At 44.3% G+C, this 21,355-nt stretch overlaps 1 non-coding gene across 1 annotated transcript; it reads left to right on the top strand.

Annotated features, from left to right (window-relative positions):
- The first annotated feature begins 17,072 nt into the window (after positions 1 to 17,072).
- Positions 17,073 to 17,186, top strand: trnal-caa (transfer RNA leucine (anticodon CAA)). Its single transcript has 2 exons — positions 17,073 to 17,110; positions 17,152 to 17,186. It is a non-coding gene; the product is annotated as a tRNA-Leu (tRNA).
- The last annotated feature ends 4,169 nt before the right edge of the window (positions 17,187 to 21,355 follow it).

Below are 21,355 nucleotides of genomic sequence, written 5' to 3'. Positions count from 1 at the left end.
TCCGGGGTCAGACTCTGAGTGAACCTCCATCCAAACCGTCCCATCACACGTTCCCGGGGTAAGACACAGAGTGAATCTCCATCTACACCGACCCATCATAAACTCCCGGGGTCAGACACTGAGTGAAACTCCATCCAAACCGTCCCATCACACATTGCCGGGGTCAGACATAGAGTGAATCTGCATCCACACATTTCCATCACAAACTCTCGGGGTCAGAAACAGAGTGAATATCCCTCCTCACCGTCCCATCACATACTCCCGGGGTCAGACACAGAGTGAATCTCCATCCACACCGACCCATCACACGTTCCCGGGGTAAGACACGGAGTGAATCTCCATCCACACCGACCCATCATAAACTCCCGGGGTCAGACACTGAGTGAAACTCCATCCAAACCGTCCCATCACATATTGCCGGGGTCAGACACAGAGTGAATCTGCATCCAACCGTCGCATCACACGTTCCCGGGGTGAGACCCAGAGTGAATCTCCCTCCTCACCGTCCCATCACATACTCCCGGGGTCAGACACAGAGTGAATTTCCATCCACACCGTCCATTACAAAAGACGGGGGTCAGACACAAAGTGAATCTCCATACACACCGGCCCATCACAAACTCACGGGGTTTGACATAGAGTGAATCTCCCTCCACACCGTCCAATCACAAAAGCCCGGGGTCAGATAGAGATTGAAACTCCATCCAACCCGTCCCATCACACGTTCCCGGGGTCTGACACAGATTGAATCTCCCTCCTCACCGTCCCATCACAAAAGCCCGGGGACAGTCACAGAGTGAATCTCCATCCAAACCGTCCCATCACATACTCCCCGGGTCAGACACAGAGTGAACCTCCCTCTTCACCGTCCCATCACACACTTCCGGGGTCAGACTCTGAGTGAACCTCCATCCAAACCGTCCCATCACACGTTCCCGGGGTAAGACACAGAGTGAATCTCCATCCACACCGACCCATCATAAACTCCCGGGGTCAGACACTGAGTGAAACTCCATCCAAACCGTCCCATCACACATTGCCGGGGTCAGACACAGAGTGAATCTCCCTCCTCACCGTCCCATCACAAAAACCCGGGGTCAGACACAGAGTGGATCTCCATCCAAACCGTCCCATCACACATTGCCGGGGTCAGACACAGATGGAAACTCCCTCCACACCGTCCCATCACAATTTCCAGGGTCAGACATAGAGTGAATCTGCATCCACACATTTCCATCACAAACTCTCGGGGTCAGAAACAGAGTGAATCTCTCTCCTCACCGTCCCATCACATACTCCCGGGGTCAGACACAGAGTGAATCTCCATCCACACCGACCCATCACAAACTTCCGGGGTCAGACACAGAGTGAATCTCCCTCCACACCGTCCCATCACAAAAGACCGGGGTCAGACACAAAGTGAATCTCCATACACACCGGCCCATCACAGACTCACGGGGTCTGACACAGAGTGAATCTCCCTCCACACCGTCGCATCACAAACGCCCGGCGTCAGATAGAGATTGAAATTCCATCCAACCCGTCCCATCACACGTTCCCGGGGTCTGACACAGAGTGAATCTCCCTCCTCACCGTCCCAACACAAAAGCCCGGGGTCAGACACTGAGTGAATCTCCCTCTTCACCGTCCCATCACACACTTCCGGGGTCAGACTCTGAGTGAACCTCCATCCAAACCGTCCCATCACACGTTCCCGGGGTAAGACACGGAGTGAATCTCCATCCACACCGACCCATCATAAACTCCCGGGGTCAGACACTGAGTGAAATTCCATCCAAACCGTCCCATCACACATTGCCGGGGTCAGACACAGAGTGAATCTCCCTCCTCACCGTCCCATCACACACTCCCGGGGTCTGACACAGAGTGAATCTCCATAAAAAACGTCCCATCACACTGTCCCGGGATCAGACACAGAGTGAAAGTCCCTCCTCACAGTCCCAACACACACTCCCGGGGTCAGACACAGAGTGTATCCCCCTATGCACCGTCCCAACACACACTTCCTGGGTCAGACACAGAGTGAATCTCCCTCCACACTGTCCCATCACAAAAGCCCGGGGTCAGACACAGAGTGAATCTCCCTCCACACCGTCCCATCACAAAAGCCCGGGGTCAGACACAGAGTGAACCTCCATCCAAACCGTCCCGTCATACTTTCCCGGGGTCAGACACAGAGTGAATCTCCGTCCACACCGTCCCATCACAAAAGCCCGGGGTCAGACACAGAGTGAATCTCCATCCAAACCGTCCCATCTCACTTTCCCGGGGTCAGACACAGAGTGAATCTCCATCCAAACCGTCCCATCACAAACTCCCGGGGTCAGACACAGAGTGAATCTCCCTCCACACCGTCCCATCACAAACTGCCGGGGTCAGACACTGAGTGAACCACCATCCAAACCGTCCCATCACACATTCCCGGGGTCAGACACAGAGTGAATCTCATTCCACACCATCCCATCACAAACTCCCGGGGTCAAGCAAAGAGTAAATCTCCCTCCTCACCGTCCCATCACACACTCCCGGGGTCAGACACAGAGTGAATCTGCATCCAACCGTCGCATCACACTTTCCCGGGGTCAGACACAGAGTGAATCTCCCTCCTCTCCGTCCCATCACACACTCCCGGTTTCAGACACAGAGTGAGTCTCCATCCACACCGTCCCATCACAAATTCCCGGGGTCGGACATAGAGTGAATCTCCTTCCACACCGTCCCATCACAAATTCCTGGGGCGGACATAGAGTGAATCTGCATCCACACCGTCCCATCACAAATACCCGGGGTCAGACACAGAGTGAATCTCCATCCAAACCGTCCCATCACACTTTCCCGGGGTCAGACACAGAGTGAATCTCCATCCAAACCGTCCCATCACAATCTCCCGGGGTCAGACACAGAGTGAATCTCCCTCCACACCGTCGCATCACAAAAGCCCGGGGTCAGACATTGAGTGAACCTCCATCCAAACCGTCCCATCACAAACTCCCGGGGTCAGGCAAAGAGTAAATCTCCCTCCTCACCGTCCCATCACACACTCCCGGGGTCAGACACAGAGTGAATCTGCATCCAACCGTCGCATCACACGTTCCCGGGGTCAGACACAGAGTGAATCTCCCTCCTCTCCGTCCCATCACACACTCCCGGTTTCAGACACAGAGTGAGTCTCCATCCACACCTTTCCATCACAAACTCCCGGGGTCAGACACAGAGTGAATCTGCATCCGTCCCATCACACGTTCCCGGGCTCATTGACGTGGACTTGCCACCAGCACAATACGTCATGATTAGTATTTCAAGGTGTTTCAGTGGTCTATCATGTTTTCAGAAATGTGTTGCTTACGTTCCTAGCACCGTCAAATGCAGCCGGCGTGAAAATGTACTTTCAGGAACTTTGTATTTCATAATGTTTGGATCCCAATCGGAAAATGCATTTTACGAACACAGAGGGGAGGAGGATAGCCATATCCCGAAGAGGGAACTCGTGATTACATTCGCAGAGACAATTCTTATTTTGCTTCAGCGGGAACTCTGGCACCATACGAAAGTAGGAAACGCGTTTACAAATGTACTAATTTTTGTATTCCGACCGATGTTTAGTTAAAATTATCAGGGAGAAATCGAGTATGTTTGCTTTCAATAATGTTACTTTTTATATGGAAAGACTGCTCACGTACGTGGAAACTGAACAGGGGAACGCAAACATAGGCAGAAGAGGAAGGCTTAAGATAAATCTTCACAATAAGAGAATGTGGACATGTTATGATGGAGAGACAGTGAAGTGGAAACATGAAAAGTGAACGCCGGGCTCTGAGAAAATCAGAGGGAGATAGTTCCGTTAGGAACCGAAATGTGAATATTCCCTTTGATAATAAGGTGGACACGTCCGAAGGTCTTAAAATACCTGGTTAATGTTCCGCAACGCCCTGGGGTGTAGATGACAGTCAGCGATTAACTTCGGGAACACAGGGCGCTTGGAAATCAGTTTAATTGCAAGGGAATCTCAAGTGTGGAAGCAACTCGATTCACAACAGATATTCCCGAGTCCAGGATACATGGAAAGGGGACTCAGAGCGGATTATACATGTAATCTTCCATCGTTTCAGTGACTGACCGCTGTGTGCAGCAATTTTAGGGCGTTTACTCATGAGAACTTTTTCAATTGCATCTGGAATATTAGTGCGGCAACGTGACCAGAGCACATGCTGATGATAGTTGATGTATTTTCCACCCAGCAGGGTTTTTCTTGCCTTCTCTATATAAACTTCGATGTCCCTGTGAATTACACTTCTATAAACCTCCGCTTAAAAACGCCAATTACTTGGCCTCAGCAACCGTTCTGTGGTTGAAATGAATTGTAAATTGAGGTTATGACGATATGGGAGGAGCTTAAAGTTAGGTCCGCAAAGAGCGACTGCACTTTAGGAAATGCTCCATAATTCAGAAACCTTGGGGATACGCCAAACTGAATTATTGACAAAGTTCTTAACACGAGGGGTGATTGCTAAATTCGTGGCCGAAGGTAGAAGGAGATTTTTTATACAACTCTCGTTACATGCACATGTAGTGCAGCTCATTGAGTGATTATGCAGAAAGTTTGAAGTTAAGAACTCATCAGTCATTAACTCATCGGGGTGTTTGATAAGTTCGTGGCCCAAGTTAGCAGGAGATGTTACTAACTTCAACCTTTCTGCATAATCACTCAAAGGTTGAGCTGCATGTGCATGTCAAAAGAGCTGTATAGCTGATCCCTATGAACCATAGGCCACGGACTTATCAATCACCCATGTGTGGGCACTTTCTGGAGGTCCAAGATTCGTATAATCAACGACCGCTGGACTAAGTGTGTAGATGTAGGAGTGGACAATGTTGAAAAAATAAAAGTGCCAGGTTTTCTGAAATTGGCTCCTTCTAACCCATGCCACGAATTATCAGTCACCCCGCGATAAACTACTCAACATACGAAGTATGCGGTTTGTGTTTCAATTATGTACCAAGGATTAACAAAGTTAAATTTAGAGAACCACCATTTTTCATATTAGATATCAGGTGGACAGGGCAGGAAATAGATAGATACAACCACACATGTTGTCACATTCGGGAATTCACCTGAACAAACTCCTCCGTGTATATTATAGAAATAGGTCAGGACCACTTAATGTTGGATCAGGACTTTATATTTTTTAACCATAGTAAAAACCGAATATGCCCACTGTATTGTGGGGAAGCGTCAAGAAGGAGCTTGGATTTCACTCGTCACTCACCCATTTATGCTTTCAAATGGCAATAATCTAACAAGGGGGCACATTCCGCTCCTTGTAGTCAAAAGAAAGAATCGTTCAGCCAACGGACGGTCCCCTATTTCAGCGTCTGGGGTTTGGAGAGGTATTCGGAGTCAGTATTCGTACAATAGGAACAATACAATTCTGGATTTTATTTGTTGCCCTGGGGTAACCACAATTCCGGTTATCTTTATATAGAAACAATAAAGTACAACTGTTGAATTATTCAAAACTTCCGCAGAGAATTGCCAAATCTCGATCAGTTGACGATAGTTCAACACCGGTTAGCATCATCTGTTCCAGCGCCTCCGTTCCAACTTTCAAATTTGTATTAGTGATTTGGTTGAGAGTCAAAATTGCAGCACAGCGGGAATTTAAATCGAGGATCATTCAATCGGTAATTTTAAGCTGGAATCAACATGAGAGTGTCTGAATGTGGTCGGATATTCCGAAAAGACGCAAAATCAGTTATTATGTTAGACACAGTAGGAAATTGGCATGTATTATTCTGTTAACGTGTAGATGCAGCATGCAATCACAAAGATGAAATGCGAGCTGGTGATTGTTGGATATTTCATTAAACGAGAAGAACATCTCTATGAAAGGAAATCTGGATATGTTGAGCTCACATCCGCAGTCTCATAATACGCTGCAAATGGACAAGGTCAGCTTAGTTTCAGCAGATTCCTTGCTAGCACATTCAGCTAGTCATTTCAAGAAGGACTGAGTAGGCATGGCTTCAATTGCCGGACAGCAGAAACAATAGAATATGGTCTCCACAAAGTTATGCAAGATGTGTACAGGCCTCAACAGAACTGTTGCAGAGTTTTCTTACATTACAAGAAACCACATTTGGTTAAACACTGAAGCAAATAGATCTTTCTTTGAAAGGAACGCCGGCCTGCCACTAGATAGTGTTTCCAATCGGTATGAGTCAGCATTCAGTATCTCCGTCTGCATTCAAACGCATCGTTGTTAGATGTTCACGCACCTCTGTAGTCTCTGTCGTCACTATCAATGCCATAGATTTGATAAATCTAACGACTGCTACCATGGAATCACGGGAGTTTTGCATCACTATTGGTGTAGCTTCGGAGATCGATATCAGTGGTTGGTAAGTAAACATGTGACAGCCAGACATTGCGTATCAGGGAAATGCCTACGTATTGAGAGGGGGGAACAATTGACAGCGGTCTATCTAGGCAATGGGTTGTAGCAACTGTTTTTTGCAAGTACATGTTCTCATCTGATCGGCATTTGGGAACTGCTCCCTGATTAAATATGCAAAAATGTAGTCTTTTCGATTTTAGCAGGGATTTCAGTAACGGGAGACTGAACGCAAAACATTGCAGTGGTCTCCGGACTTCGCTCAACAGCTGGTTTTCTTAATGAACTCAAAAACTGAGGTAACGGGATTTTTCACTTGCTCCCTGAACTTGGACTGAGTCGCCACGTAAATAAATGTGTTGGTGCAGCAGCTTAAAGTTCTCAGCAAAAAAGCGACTTTATAAAATATATATTCAGAATCATTCCACTCGCCTCCTGTTCCTGTTATTTGATAATAGAGGAACTGTAAAACAGCTGTCAGCCACAGGAAGATGAAGCTGCCGGAGAGAGTGAAGAGTAAAACCACTGATCTCCTCCTGCTCTCCATCTCCGGGTCACTGCGACTCTCCCCTTTGCTCTGACCCCTCAGCCACTTACGGACCCGACTGGCCACTAAGATGTGTCTGACAGTCAGAGCGTTGAGCAGCAGAATTGCAGCGAAAGGCAGTAAAGGAGTTAATACCGTATCAAACCAGTCAAATCCAATCCATCCCGGAGCAGTGTAGTAACTTACTTTTATAACAATGTACCACGGTACGTTGTCAATAATTTCTCCCGGTTCAAGCGTGAAGTAGAAGGGAATATTTTTCAAACAGAACAACACGCCAACTGCTGCCAGAACCACGGCTGCTGTTTTCCCGGTGCAATATTTTGCTTTCAGCTTGTGGCAACAAATGGCGATAAAGCGATCAAATGTGAAAGCGACAGTGAACCATACAGAATAGTCCACGACTGCACGAGTCAGGACAACTCTAACACTCCCCACGGGAGTAATGTTCAGGACACTCACTGGGAAATAATGATTGCTGATCCGATACAAAATTACCTCCGTGATAATGACCATCAGATCTGCCGTTGCCATGGCCACCAAGTAGCGAGTGGTGCAGGTGGACAAACCACACTTCCTCTGTGACAGGATTGTAATCGCCAATAAATTCACTGGAGAAACAGAGTTAAGAGGCATTATAGATTACAATAAATACCTTTACAAGAAAAGTGGCTGATATATTTAATCAACGAAATCAAACCAAAGCCTTTGCACCGGAAGAGTGGATACTGAGAGTACCCGTGACTTTGGATACCAACAAGTAAAGTTAAGGGTGAAATGGTCGCAGAAAGATTGGACAAACCAAACGGTTTTCCATTTTTATCCCGTACAGAGCGTTTAATCAAAACAACTGGACACCGAAGGGAAGCAAGAAGACGTTCAGAGGGCAGACAAAGCTAGTCCGTTGTTCAGGAGAAAGCGGATTCATTACAGGACTACTGTTGCAATGAGTACAATTCATTTTTTTTTTCCGCTGTGACATGTCCTGCTATTATGTGCCCTGTAAGCGAACAAAACCAACTGAAACCATCTTAGTCTATCCTTCCGATGTGTTCCCTTTGCTCAGCGCTGGCACACCAACCTAGACAGTGTCCGTGAAGGCTGCTTACATTTACGGCTTTACCGTACGTTTCATAGAGTTTTCTCAGTCACGTGGCTGCAAGTAATAGGCAAACTACCGGATGAAAACTGTGTAAATGAGCAAAGGATTATCACCACACGAGGCTTTGGATGCAGGTCGCCGATATAGTAAGCAAAAAAAAAAACAGTCTCACTTACAGAGTTGTTGTGTTCTTGGATTCGCTTACCTGGAACGCCAATCAGGGCAATGAAGACATAAAATATTTTCTCGACACGGTAATACGCTTCAAGCATTTTCTTTTCACGCAATTAGCCGGTCCGTTTGCGTTACAGGCATTCTTTTTGATTGAATGTTTTCGTCCATGCAGTTTATATCCTTTATGATCTCTCCTGGGACAATGGTTCACAACTACTACCATTGGATTCTAGAAATGGAAGCAAACAGATGACGCCATCTCAGTTACATTCCCGACGTGGCAGATTTTGAAAATCTCTGAGATCGAATGAGCAGACCCAATACATTTAATCCGATCAGACCAATTGCTTAAACTGCAGCATCTCCTTTGCAGTAAATGGCATACCTTTTCAAATGCCAACAGCTCATCCCAGTTTCTCATATTGCTGGATTTTTTAAAAAAATCTTCCGATCATTTACAAACTCACTTTAGTCACCGGAATCTGTGGATGAACTGTTTATCAATGCTAGAGTCGAGTATGCATGGTATTCAAGTATTCATATAACTAGACCCCCATTCCTGGCCTAAATATGGACAGAACAGTTGAGTGATGGCGGCCTAAGAAATGTGAGTCTGTTCTTCATCAGATTTTCTAGCTTGGGTCTAAGTCTACTCGTGAAAATGAACATGATGGACGTCACTGGGTGTTTGTGACAGTCCCAGTACCTCTACAAAGGAAGATATTTATGTTTGTAACATATCAGTAGATTCGACATACTGGACTCCTTGTGAATATTACCCAACTTCAGTCATAGGCTGGCAGGCACGCCCTTAAATAAGGGACTTCATCCTAAACTTTAACTATTTATTTCCATAGATGCTGCCAAATCTGCTGTGTCCATCTACCATTTTGTCTGTGCCGCTTTCATTTCCAGCATCTCCAGCATTCCTTGTGTTCTTCATTTGCTACTTCAGTGCAAACATACTTCGACGGATGACCACACTGAAAAAAGTTTAAATCTTCTTAAATAATAAAAAAACAAACACCTTTTTGTCTGTTCCAAAGTCTCACCTATTTTCTGTTCTCACATTTATCACTTGCTACTTGGCCCCTTCCTCCTTCGTTTTTTCCTAACGTCCGTTCCCTTCGCGTATTAGATTCCTCCCTCTGCAGAACTTTACCATTCCCAGCCACCAGGCTTCACCTATCAGCTTCTGGCAGAGATCACATCGCTGGCAGTGACACCAATGCGTACCCACTCATGAAACTCTTGAGGGTAGGCGTCGCATGGGAAGGGAAACCAGAACAAGGCAGAATCAGATCTTAAAACAGATCTTGCAACAGCACCTTCGATTAAGACCCAGGCCTCTCCGAGTCATTCTCGTTCGAGGTCGCTGCCACCATAAAACCGTATCAGCTTTGTAACTCCAAAGATGACAGACTGACGCCAGTAACATTTGCAAATCGAATATTTACACCGACGAAACGAGATATCTAACATCCCAAGGTCATTATCGATGATTTGGACAGTTAAATATTTTACTTATGCTCTGGCTTTTAATCCAATGATCCTTTACCTAAGCATACTGCAATTCATCTGGATGACAGTAAGAAAGATGCAACTGTCAGTCAAATTCCACTAGTCAGTTGAAATTGTTATTACAGGGCTGTAACGTCGTGGTTGAACGAGTTAACAGTGCTGTCACGCTCGTTGAGAATTGAACTTATCGGGGTGAAACTCATGAGTGCCCGGTGACAGTAGTACAACAAAGGAAAGGACCATTCATTCTCATCTTAAATTAAAATCAAGAGAGGGCAATAGGGCCATGCGAATGCAATGTTCATATTTATGGATATTTCCTGAAGGATGGCGATTAGATCAGGAAGAAGAGTGGTTTGTCGAATCTGTTCTATAGATATGGATGGAGTATGAGTACAGATAGAAAGTATTATGAACAATCTGCCAAAATTAATGTGTACACAAGTGCTAGAACTTGCTTTAATGGCTTTTATTGTTAACAACCCAGACGAAACTCCTTCAGGGACGACATTGCACACGGATAGTATGTGTGTCTGTGATAGTTTAACTGAATAATTTCAATTATGGGAAGCCAGATCTTGCATGTATCCCCAAATACGTGTGCACGGCCATGTTTCAGATTAAATTTCGAGTGATGTCTGAGTTTCTTCCTTAAATCTCACCGGCGGTTCTTTTCTCGCATTCCCTTCAAACTTGCAGCAATTTCTAAAAGCACAGCGCAGTACCGTTAAATGTGAATTTAAAGTATTTTACAATTTTGATAAAGAATTAGACCAATACTCTGTAAAGTTGCCCAGTGCTCCAGATTATTCGAATGTAATTTAGCAGAGTCTTTGCATTGATAAATCAAAACTGCAGCCATGAATTCACAAAACCTTGCACATCAGCAAATCAGTGCGCACTCCAAATACGGTGACACACCACATACAAAATAGATTATTCCAAAGCAGAATTCATGTCCAACAGTTCAGAAAATGGCTGTTTCGATCTTTAAAATCCGCACGCACCCCAAAATACGATCGCAACTGTTGATCGGTCAACAAATAACCCCCGGAATATACGAACATCAGAACATCTAATTACGCCCCCGTAATTGACTAAAACCCCAAAATTTGCGTGTATCCCCAAATACTTGTGCATATTTGCCGCCAACCCTACAATCTACGAACACCCGAAGTCAATGCTCACCCCTTCATTTGAGGATTCAACTTTAAATCCGTGCGCATTCCCAAAATCCAAACTCACACTATAGCAGTGTGCACCCCTTATTCTCAGACACTGCCCAATATCTGTACGACTCAATTCAGTGCGCACCCCAAAAACGCTAACATCCTGACATGCAGTTTAAAATCCTTTCAAGAATTCAGAAAATAGATGCCTCGATATTAAAACCCGCACACAGTCCAAAATTCATGTGCAACTTCTGATCCACCAACACGCCCAAATCTTTATCTCAGCCCATATCCGTGTTTACATGTACACAATCCCAAATCCATGTACACCTCAAATATGTATACCACCTCAACTAGGAGCCTACCCTAAAATTCATGTGAATATCATACCCGCGAAGAAAGACACTTGCACATTAGATTATCGCAGAGGAGAGACATTTAAAATACTTCATGTCAAATTTCTAATTAAATTTATTATTCACGTGATCTACATGAAACAACTTTGAGCTTCGGCACAGCTCCAAACAACAGACACCCCAAATACGTGAGAAATCCATGTGCAACTCCAAATGCAAATAGATCCCCACAACTTCAAAACCGTGGACACACACCCGCTAAATCGATTATCTCAACATAATAATTTCAGACTTTCACAAGATGACAAAATCTGTGTACAACGAGCCCCACAAATGAATGTGGGGGTTTCAGCGTGTTTGGGCTGCGCATGGATTTGGTGATGCGCACCAATTTGACAATGCACATGGATTTGGTGATATTCGCTGATTTGGGTTGCCTTTTCGATCATGGGATACACATAGATTTGGTGAGTTGACGGATCAAAATTTGCGTGCGGATTATTAATGTCGAGGCTGCCACTTTCTCAATTGCTTTTATTGATTGTTGCTCCGGGAAAATCTGTTGTACAAGTGGCGGAGTCCGTGGGTTTCGGGTTCGCACTGAATTGGCGATTGCGCAATTTTATTTTTTGTCGTCAAATATGGGTTGTACACGGTCTTGTGTTTTATAAGGATCTGGGGTTGTGAATGGATTTAGGAGCGTTCTCTAATAAAGGGTTGCAAACTGTTTTAGGGGAGTGCTCCGATATCGGGGTGCGCACCTTTTTAGGGATAGCAAATTTGGGGTAGTTAGCGAATATGTGAGTCTCCACATTTTTGTGAGTGCATATCGATTTGGTGACGGACGTTGGGATTTTGGGTTACGTAGTGGTTTTTTTCTGTTAAGACAGCCATTTTGTGTTTGGGTCATCTAATATGCCTGTGGGGTGCTCTCGTATTTGAGGATGTGCGCAGATTTGGGGGTGCGGACGGATTTTAGTGATCAGATATTAAGAGTGTAGATTTCAATATGGGCTGCACACGGATTTGGGTTGACACGCAGATTTGGGTGTTTCGCCGATCTGCAAAAGGATTTTGCCTTCCTAACCTGGAGATGGTCATTTTCTGAATTGATTGAAATGTTTGCTTGTCTGGGATAATCCATTATGCATCTCGGGTGTCAGCGGGTTTGGGGAGCGCACCGATTTTGGGTTTGCGCAGATTTAGGGCTGCTTCGGCATATATGGGTGGCAACTGATTTGCGATGCGAACAGATTTTGGGAAAATAGCGGATTTGGGGGTACATACAGATCTGGACTCTTTAGGAGAGTTTCCGCGAGGACGTGTGCACAGTGATCGGTGGATTTGGAAACACATACGTATTTGATGGTGCTTTCTGATTGGGAGGTTGCACAAGCTTAGGAATGTATCAACCAATATAGGTGCACAGGACGTCAGTATGAATTTGGGGTGCACACGGGTGCCTGACGATTGATGATGAGATCAGGTTTAGGTAGGTGTCGGCGCATATGGGTGCATATTAATTTGTTGGTGTCTGTCGATTTGGGGTTGTGGTCAATCTCAAAGTCATTTCATTTATAGAGTCTTCAATAATAGCTGCACTATTTTCTCGCGATTTCTTTAAGGTGAATGCTGTCACACTAAAGTGACTCTTCTTTTGGGAAAAACAAATGTGTATACTTGGGTGTCAGCAGGTTTGGTTGTGTACAACCATGGTGTTGCGCATTCACATATGAATACGGTACTTCACTAGTACGGAAAGGAATCGAATTACTGGATAGCAGTTTAACACCGTTGCTACCAATCGGCTTAATCCTAGTGTTCAATGAGTTAACAGTAAGGCATATTATTAAGGCAAATAGAGTCCGCAGAGGGCTTCGGAAGAAATGTGATAATCAGAAGTATGCCGAGGTAGAAAAGTGATGATTTTGTTGTTTGCAATATCCGCTAATTTCATATTATTTTGGCTGCCCTATGTAGCTCATTCCCTGAAATGGCAAGCACAAAACTATTCTTATCAAGACAGATATTTGAGTTCCTCGGTATATATACTACAGCAATTGTTGCAAATTCTGAGTATGTGCACTAACACTTGTATCTGTACACTGACACAAAGGAAATTCAGAGAAGAGCTGAAGAATAGATGTGTTTACATTAAATGGCCGTCTATGTAGATAACGTCCAAGTTCAATTGCAAATCAGCGGAGTTTTCAAGCAAAACAGTTTTCAGGATAATGTTTGGCAAAGTATTCATATATTCAAACAATCAAGTGACAGGCCTTTCTTAAATCCAAAATCGGCGGAAGATTGCACACTTCATACAGTTCAAGTAGGAAACTGGGCAAATGGTCAATGAGCTGACGTAATTGTTACATTGGTTGATTAAACTCCAAATTATCACAGAAACTTCACAATCACAAGGAGAGGAATGGCTTCTGGACAGGCCGGAGTTCCGATGTTACAAAACGGATATTGACGGGTGAATAAGTTTAAAGACAGAGCCTTTCAACAACAGGGAAGGTCAGATAATTTAGCAGTTCACTTTGGTTGCTTATTTCAGTAAACAGATGGTTGTGTCTCAAGAGGTATTTGCAAAGCAGTCGTTTTGAAGGCAGGGTTAACGGGAAGGGTTTGGTAATAGAAATTTCTCGATGAGGTGTCAGACTATAGAAAATTGTTTCCATTACCCAGTCCCATCATCTTCTGTCACCTCAGCCTTGCTGCCATCCGTTTTTTTTTAATATGCGTCTGTGCATTTCAACAGATGTTACCTCTCCATCGTTTGTATTCTGATAACGTCTTGTGGTAAACACAAATTCATATAAGCAGCCGTTGAGCAAAGCACACTGTTTATTGGAAATTTCAGAGGCATCAGGTTTTGCAGAAGATCCACGGTAAACTCTGCATGGAATTACAGTGCTGCGCATAGAGCCAGAGAGGCTAAAACATTTGTCAGTGCTGTATACGCCAAAATAGAGTGGAAAGTGAGTTTATAAACCTGATGGGAGCAAAGGATGTTGGGAAGGGCGACATTGGAACGTCGCGTGAGAGGTGTTGAATTGGAGGCAGATCAGGAGTGCTAGAGGTAGTGGCATATTTCAGAATATAGAGTACGTTACTAAAATGCCATAAGACATAAGAGCAGTATCAGCCCATCAAGCCTGCTCCACAATTTCAGCATGGCTGATCCATTTCTCCTTTCAGTCCCAGTCTTCGGCAGAGCTCACAGCCCCCGACCATATCCCTTCATACCCTGACCAATCAGGAATATATCAACATCTGTCTTAAATATAATTAAAGATTTGGCTTCTACAGCTGCCTGCGGCAAATAATTACACCGAGTCACTGCTTTCTCGCTGAAAACAATCCTCCTCAACTCAGTTCTAAATGGACGCACTCATTTCTGAGATTGTACCCTCCAACGTTAGACACTACCACCATCGGAAGCATCCTCTCCAGATTCACTCACCATTAAGGAGGATGTGAGCGTGGTGATCCTGGTGAGAAACCCGTTTCTAACCTTACTCTGCCCCACGCATTCTTTCACAGAGCTGTGTAGCACTTTAGCCTGGACGCTCCCTTCTTCTCACCCGAGGTTTACAAATTATCCTTCCACTAATAGCAACCTCATGATTCCTCACTAACCTGGCAAACCTAGCTCTACCCCCCTCTCCAAACCTAATAGGAGAACTTCTTATTATCTCCTCCCTTTTTAAATGATCCCAATGAACTATTATCATTACTGGGTTTGGCGTCCTACTAACCGCTTCCTACTCCCTATATATATTTATTATAACACAACGAGGGCCTCTCCCCCCTCATATAACCTTTATAAATCCCTCCCATACACGAGAATATCTATTAATATATCTCCATCTAATCCCAACACTCCTCCTTATCTCCAAACCAGAACTAATTCTAGGCTGAACATCCTGTAATTATAGCTTAATAAAAACATTAGATTGTGGTTCTAAAAATAAAAGTTAAACTCTTTTTAATTACCCAAGAAAGGTCTGGGACAAGGGAAACTGCTAACTTCCCCCACCGATGGTTCAAATCCATGGTTTTCTTAAAGCTTTAGAAAGATAATAGTCATCTATCGGTCTTAGGAACCAAAAACTCTTGGTGCAACTCCAAGCTGAAGCTATGATCTCATTAATCTTCAACACATCATTTTTACTAATCTTCCTAATCCTCCTATATCCCTTAATTTCATCTATACTCCCTACCAAAACACACCTCGATCATACCTGATCCTCAACCTATGTTAAAACAGCCGTAAAAACTTCTTTCTTCATCAGCCTTATCCCCCTATTCATTTTTCCAGACCAAGGCTTAGAATCTATTACAACTATTTGAAACTGAATTAACCTAGAAACTATTGACATTAACATGCTTCAAATTTGACTCCTATTCCATTATCTGAGTTGATTAAGTTAATGAAACAGGGAAAGAGTACAAGAAAAATATGCTGTTTTGGTAGGAATATGAAGACATGCGTTAGGTACTAAAATGGCTGCTGCTGATTTTGTGACAGTAACGCGTAGTTGTTTTGGTGGAACGTGTGAGCGAGTGAAAACGTTAGCAGGATGTGCAAAGATTTTGATAACAGAAAGTAGCGCTAAACGTTCAAACAAACAAACAAACAACGACGATGGAATTACAATTTATACTATCAATCCTTCGAGACAGCGACAGCATCCGAAGTCCGGGCAATTACAGCCGGCATCAACAGTCCTGCGGAAAAACGGCAACATCCTAGTTCTGGAAAATCACAGCCGGCAGCAAACAGTCCTGTAATACCGTGCTGCCATCCGAGCTCTGGGAAATTACAGTCTATATCAAGCATTCCTCTGATTTACGCTGGCTGCCCCACCACTCTATATGTCCTGGTCCATCACGCCCATGACTCTGAATGAACCGGAGTATATCCAGATTCAACTCGAACACCTTTGGGCGGATTGTTACACAATGCAGCTGTGTGCACTTCCCGCAGGTGTCGTCATCAGGAACTCTGGACGTCTCCCCGCCTTCCACATCCTGCGAGGAGCCTTTTACTGAGACAATGGCTGCCCCGCTTGTCCCTGCCTTACTTTAATGTGTTCAGTGCCGTTACCACTGGATCAGAGAACCTGAGCGAATTACGTTCTCTAAAGCGTCTTATCTCTCAGAAAGGCATCTGCTCTAACGTTCAAAACACCTTTCTTCTGTTTCCTCTCCGTCAGATTAAACATTGGCCGACAAGCCTGAACAACATTCTGACTGTAATAACTCATCCATGACGGAATGATGAAGCAAACCCAGGAGACCGAACCGTCTTTCTGCACGATGTCTTATGTTCTTGTGAACCTTATATCGATTTGGCTTCCTTCCATAATCATCAGATAACTGGGCCTTATAGTCTACTTACCAACATCCATCTGTAAAGCAGCGTTGCACGGTACAATTGAACCTCCTGTGTTCAGTTTCTGTTGTCACGATCAAATCCCACCCAATGTTTTCAGATTCAGTCCTGTCTAGAAACGTTTATTTCTCCGCTTCCCTAAATGTGAAAACAATGAGTCTTCCAAGCGTTCTCATCCATCTCAGCAAAAGTCCTTCCCAGTTCTTGCAGAGACGCGTCCCACAAGTCTTCGATTTGTAATTGTTTTACAGCTTCACTCTCCACAGAAGCTGTTAACCTCTCGCCTTCATTTCCGATATGCAGGGCGAAATGCGTGTTTGTCTGTATATGACTTTGCTTACAAATCGGACATTCATTCCGTTCTGAAACACAACTCAAAAGTTGTCCGGATGGCCGAGTGCTCTAAGGCGCCAGACTCAAGGAATGAAAGTATTTCCAACAAAATGGAGTGTTCTGGTCTCCATCTGGGGTCGTGGGTTCGAATCCCACTCCTGACATAATTTGTCTATAAGCATACAATAGAGGTGATGTTATTACTGCAAAAAAAAACAAAAACACCTGGGGTGTTGAGGTGGATTAGAAAACTGGTTGGAAGATAAGGTTTTGTTTTTTTGACACTGTACATCGCATTACAACAGATCAATGTATACCGAATTCTGGGTAAGTGATTTCTTCAGAAACAATTTCACAGTGAAGAATCTCGGCCCAAAACGCCGACTGTTTACGTTTTTCCACAGATGCTGCCTGGTCTACTGAGCTCCTCCTGGCATACTCAGCTAATCAATACAGAATAGCTTTTAAAATGAAATGACTGGTTGTCAGAATGTTCAATGGATGAGCACGTGAGTGTACATTATCACCTTTTGATGAAATTTCATATGATATAAACATGATTTCGGAAGTTATAAGAATAAAATCTGGACAATATAAACACATTAATCCACATTAAAAATAGCAAGAACAAAACTCAACGTTAAAGTGCATTATTTATCCGAGTATCGATAAACGAAACAATTTGAATTTTGGCATTAACCCAATTCCTCCGACATCCAAAAATCCACGAGCACTCCCAATTCCGTATGCTCACCCAAATGGGTGCGCACTCCGTATCCGACAACACCTCTCACTTACAGATTAAGTTATCAGAGAGGAGAAATAATTTCAAATAGCTCGCAAAGTAACAACCTCCAAATTAAAAATCACAGCAAGAGCAGAGTAGAAAAATGAAAGTGTATTTATTAATAATATACCTGTCAATGAAACAACCTTGATGTTTATCAGGATCCGAAATCCAAAGACACCCCCAAATCCGGGAGCACTCAAAGATCGTGTACACCACCAAACCTGTTGACACACACATGGGAATTTGATTTTCCCAAAGGAACAATCACTTTAGAGTGGCAGCATTCACCTCAAAGAAATCGCGAGAACATAGTGCAGGTATTTAAAGGCACTATAAATGAAATGACTTTGAGCTTCAGCACAACCCCAAATCGACCGACACCAACAAATTTATGTGCACCCATATGCGCCGACATGCACCTAAACCTGTCCTCATCCCCAGTCCTCAGGGGACTGTATAGTCTGAATGAGGTGGGGAGATGCATTCGAAGATCACAATGACAAAACAGCTGCTTAACATAATAAATCAAGTTGACAGAGTATAAATGCTGGCAGTAAGAAAATGAATGAACTAATGTTCAGAGCTCCCGCCACACCATGCAACTCACACCCTCCATTCTACTCTCTGAATCCACTCCAAATCCACACTGACGTCTAAGTACCAGTGCATCCATATTGCTTGTGCAACCTCCCAGTCAGAAAGCACCATCAAATACGTATGTGGTTCCAAATCATTGTGCACACGTATTCGCCGAAACTCTCCTAAAGAGAGTACCCCCAAATCCGCTGTTTTCACTAAATCTGTTCGCCGAAGCAGCCCTAAATCTGCGCAATCCCAAAATCGGTGCGCACCCCAAAACGGCTGACACACCAGATGCATGATGGATGCCAGCAAGCATTTCAATCAATTCAGAAGATGACCGTCTCGAGGTTAGGAAGCCACATGTGCGCCAAAATCCTTTTGCAGATCGGTGACACACCCAAATCTGCGTATCAACGCAAATCCGTGTGCAGCCCCATATTCAGGACTACACCTCGAACTGTAAGCAGATCACTAAATTCCGTCCGCACCCCCAAATCTGCGCACATCCCATATACGAGAGCGTCTCAGATCCGCTGACAATCCTACAGGCATATGAGATGATCCAGACGGATAATCAATGCAAACACAAAATGGCTGTCTTAACAGTAAAAAGCACCACGTATCCCAAGACTCTAAGTACGTCACCAAATCGATATGCATTCACAAAAACTTGGAGACTCGCCAACTACCCAAAATCTGCTATCGCCAAAAAGGTGCGCACCCCTATATCGGAGCGCTCCCCTAAATCAGTTTGCAACCCTTTATTAGAGAACGCTCCGAAATCCATGCACAACCGCAGATCCATATGAACCACAGGTGTGCAACCCATATTCGACGACAGAAAGTAAAATTCCGCAATCGCCAATTCAGTGCGCACCCTAAACCTGCGGACTCCACCACGGGTAAATCAGATTTTCCCGGAGCAACAGTCAATAAAAACAATTGAGAAAAAGGCAGCCAGACGCAAATTTTGATCCGCCAACTCACACAAATCTATGTGTATCCCATCAGCGCACATCACCATGTGCATCGTCAAATTGGTGCGCATCACCAAATCTATCGTCAAATTGGTGCACCAAATCATCGTCAAATTGGTGCACATCACCATGTGCATCGTCCATGTGCATCGTCAAATTGGTGCGCATCACCAAATCTATGCGCAGCCCTAACACGCTGACACCCGGGGCTCGTTGTACACAGATTTTGTCATCTTGTGAACGTCTAAAATTATTATTTTGCGATAATCTAATTAACGTGTTTTGAAGTTGTGGGGATGCATTTGCATTTGGAGATGCACACGGATTTCTCACTCATTTTGGGTGTCTGCGGTTTGGAGGTGTGCCGATTCTCAAAGTTGTTTCATATAGATCACGTGAATAATGAAGTTAATTTGATACTTGACATGAAGTATTTTAAATGATACTTCCTCTGGGATAATCTAATGTGCGGATGGGTTTCTCACAGGGTATGATATTCGCATGGATTTTGGGGTGCGCTCCTAGTGAGGTGGTGCACATATTTGAAGTGTACATGGATGAGATTGTGTACATGGAAACGGATTTAGGGTGAGATAAAGATTTGGGCGTGTTGGCGGATCTGAAGTTGCACATGAATTTTGAGCTTTGTGCGGATTCTAAAGTCGTGGCATCCACTTTCTGAATTTTTGAAAGGACTCTAAACTGCAAGTTTGGATGTTAGCGGATTTATGTACAATAGACAATAAACAATAGGTGCAGAAGTAGACCATTTGGCCCTTCGAGCCTGCACCGCCATTTTGAGATCATGGCTGATCATCTACTATCAATACCCGGTTCCTGCCTTGTCTCCACATCCCTTGATTCCCCTATCCATAAGATACCTATCTAGCTCCTTCTTGAAAGCATCCAGAGAATTGGGCTCCACTACCTTCCGAGGCAGTGCATTCCAGACCCCCACAATTCTCCGGGAGAAGAAGTTTTTCCTTAACTCAGTCCTAAATGACCTACCCCTTATTCTCAAACCATGCTCTCTGGAGCTCGACTCTCCCAGCATCTGGAACATATTTCCTGCCTCTATCTTGTCCAATCCCTTAATAATCTTATATGTTGCAATCAGATCCCCTCTCAATCTCCTTAATTCCAGCGTGTACAAGCCCAGTCTCTCTAATCCCTCTGCGTAATACAGTCCAGACATCGCAGGAATTAACCTCGTGAATCTACGCTGCACTTCCTCTACAGCCAGGATGTCCTTCCTTAACCCTGGAGACCAAAACTGTACACAATACTCCGGGTGTGGTCTCACCAGGGATCTGTACAAATGCAAGAGCATTTGCTCTTTGCTCTTGTACTCAATTCCCTTGATAATAAAGGGCAACATTCCATTAGCCTTCTTCACTGCCTGCGGCACTTGCTCATTCACCTTCCGTGACTGATGAACTAGGAATCCTGGATCTCTTTGTATCTCTTCTCCCTTACCTAACTCTACATCATTCAGATAATAATCTGCCTTCCTGTTCTTACTCCCAAATTGGATAACCTCACACTTATTCACATTAAACGTCATCTGCCAAGTATCTGCCCACTCATCCAACCTATCCAAGTCACCCTGAATTCTCCTAACATCCTCTTCACATGTCACACTGTCACCCAGCTTAGTATCATCAGCAAATTTGCTGATGTTATTCTCAATGCCTTCATCTAAATCGTTGACGTAAATTGTAAACAGCTGTGGTCCCAATACCGAGCCCTGCGGCACCCCACTAGTCACCACCTGCCATTCCGAGAAATACCCATTTACCGCTACCCTTTGCTTTCTATCTGACAACCAGTTTTCTATCCATGTCAATGTCTTCCCCCCGATGCCATGAGCTTTGATTTTACCCTGCAATCTCCTATGTGGGAACTTATCAAATGCCTTCTGAAAATCGAGGTGCACTACATCCACTGCATCTCCCCCGTCTATCTTCCTGGTTACATCCTCGGA

Source organism: Hemitrygon akajei, unplaced genomic scaffold (genome assembly GCF_048418815.1).
Source record: "Hemitrygon akajei unplaced genomic scaffold, sHemAka1.3 Scf000066, whole genome shotgun sequence".
NCBI classification, from domain to species: domain Eukaryota; kingdom Metazoa; phylum Chordata; class Chondrichthyes; order Myliobatiformes; family Dasyatidae; genus Hemitrygon; species Hemitrygon akajei.
Note: the sequence above shows the minus strand (reverse complement) of the source record. Positions and strands in the feature narration are given on the sequence as shown.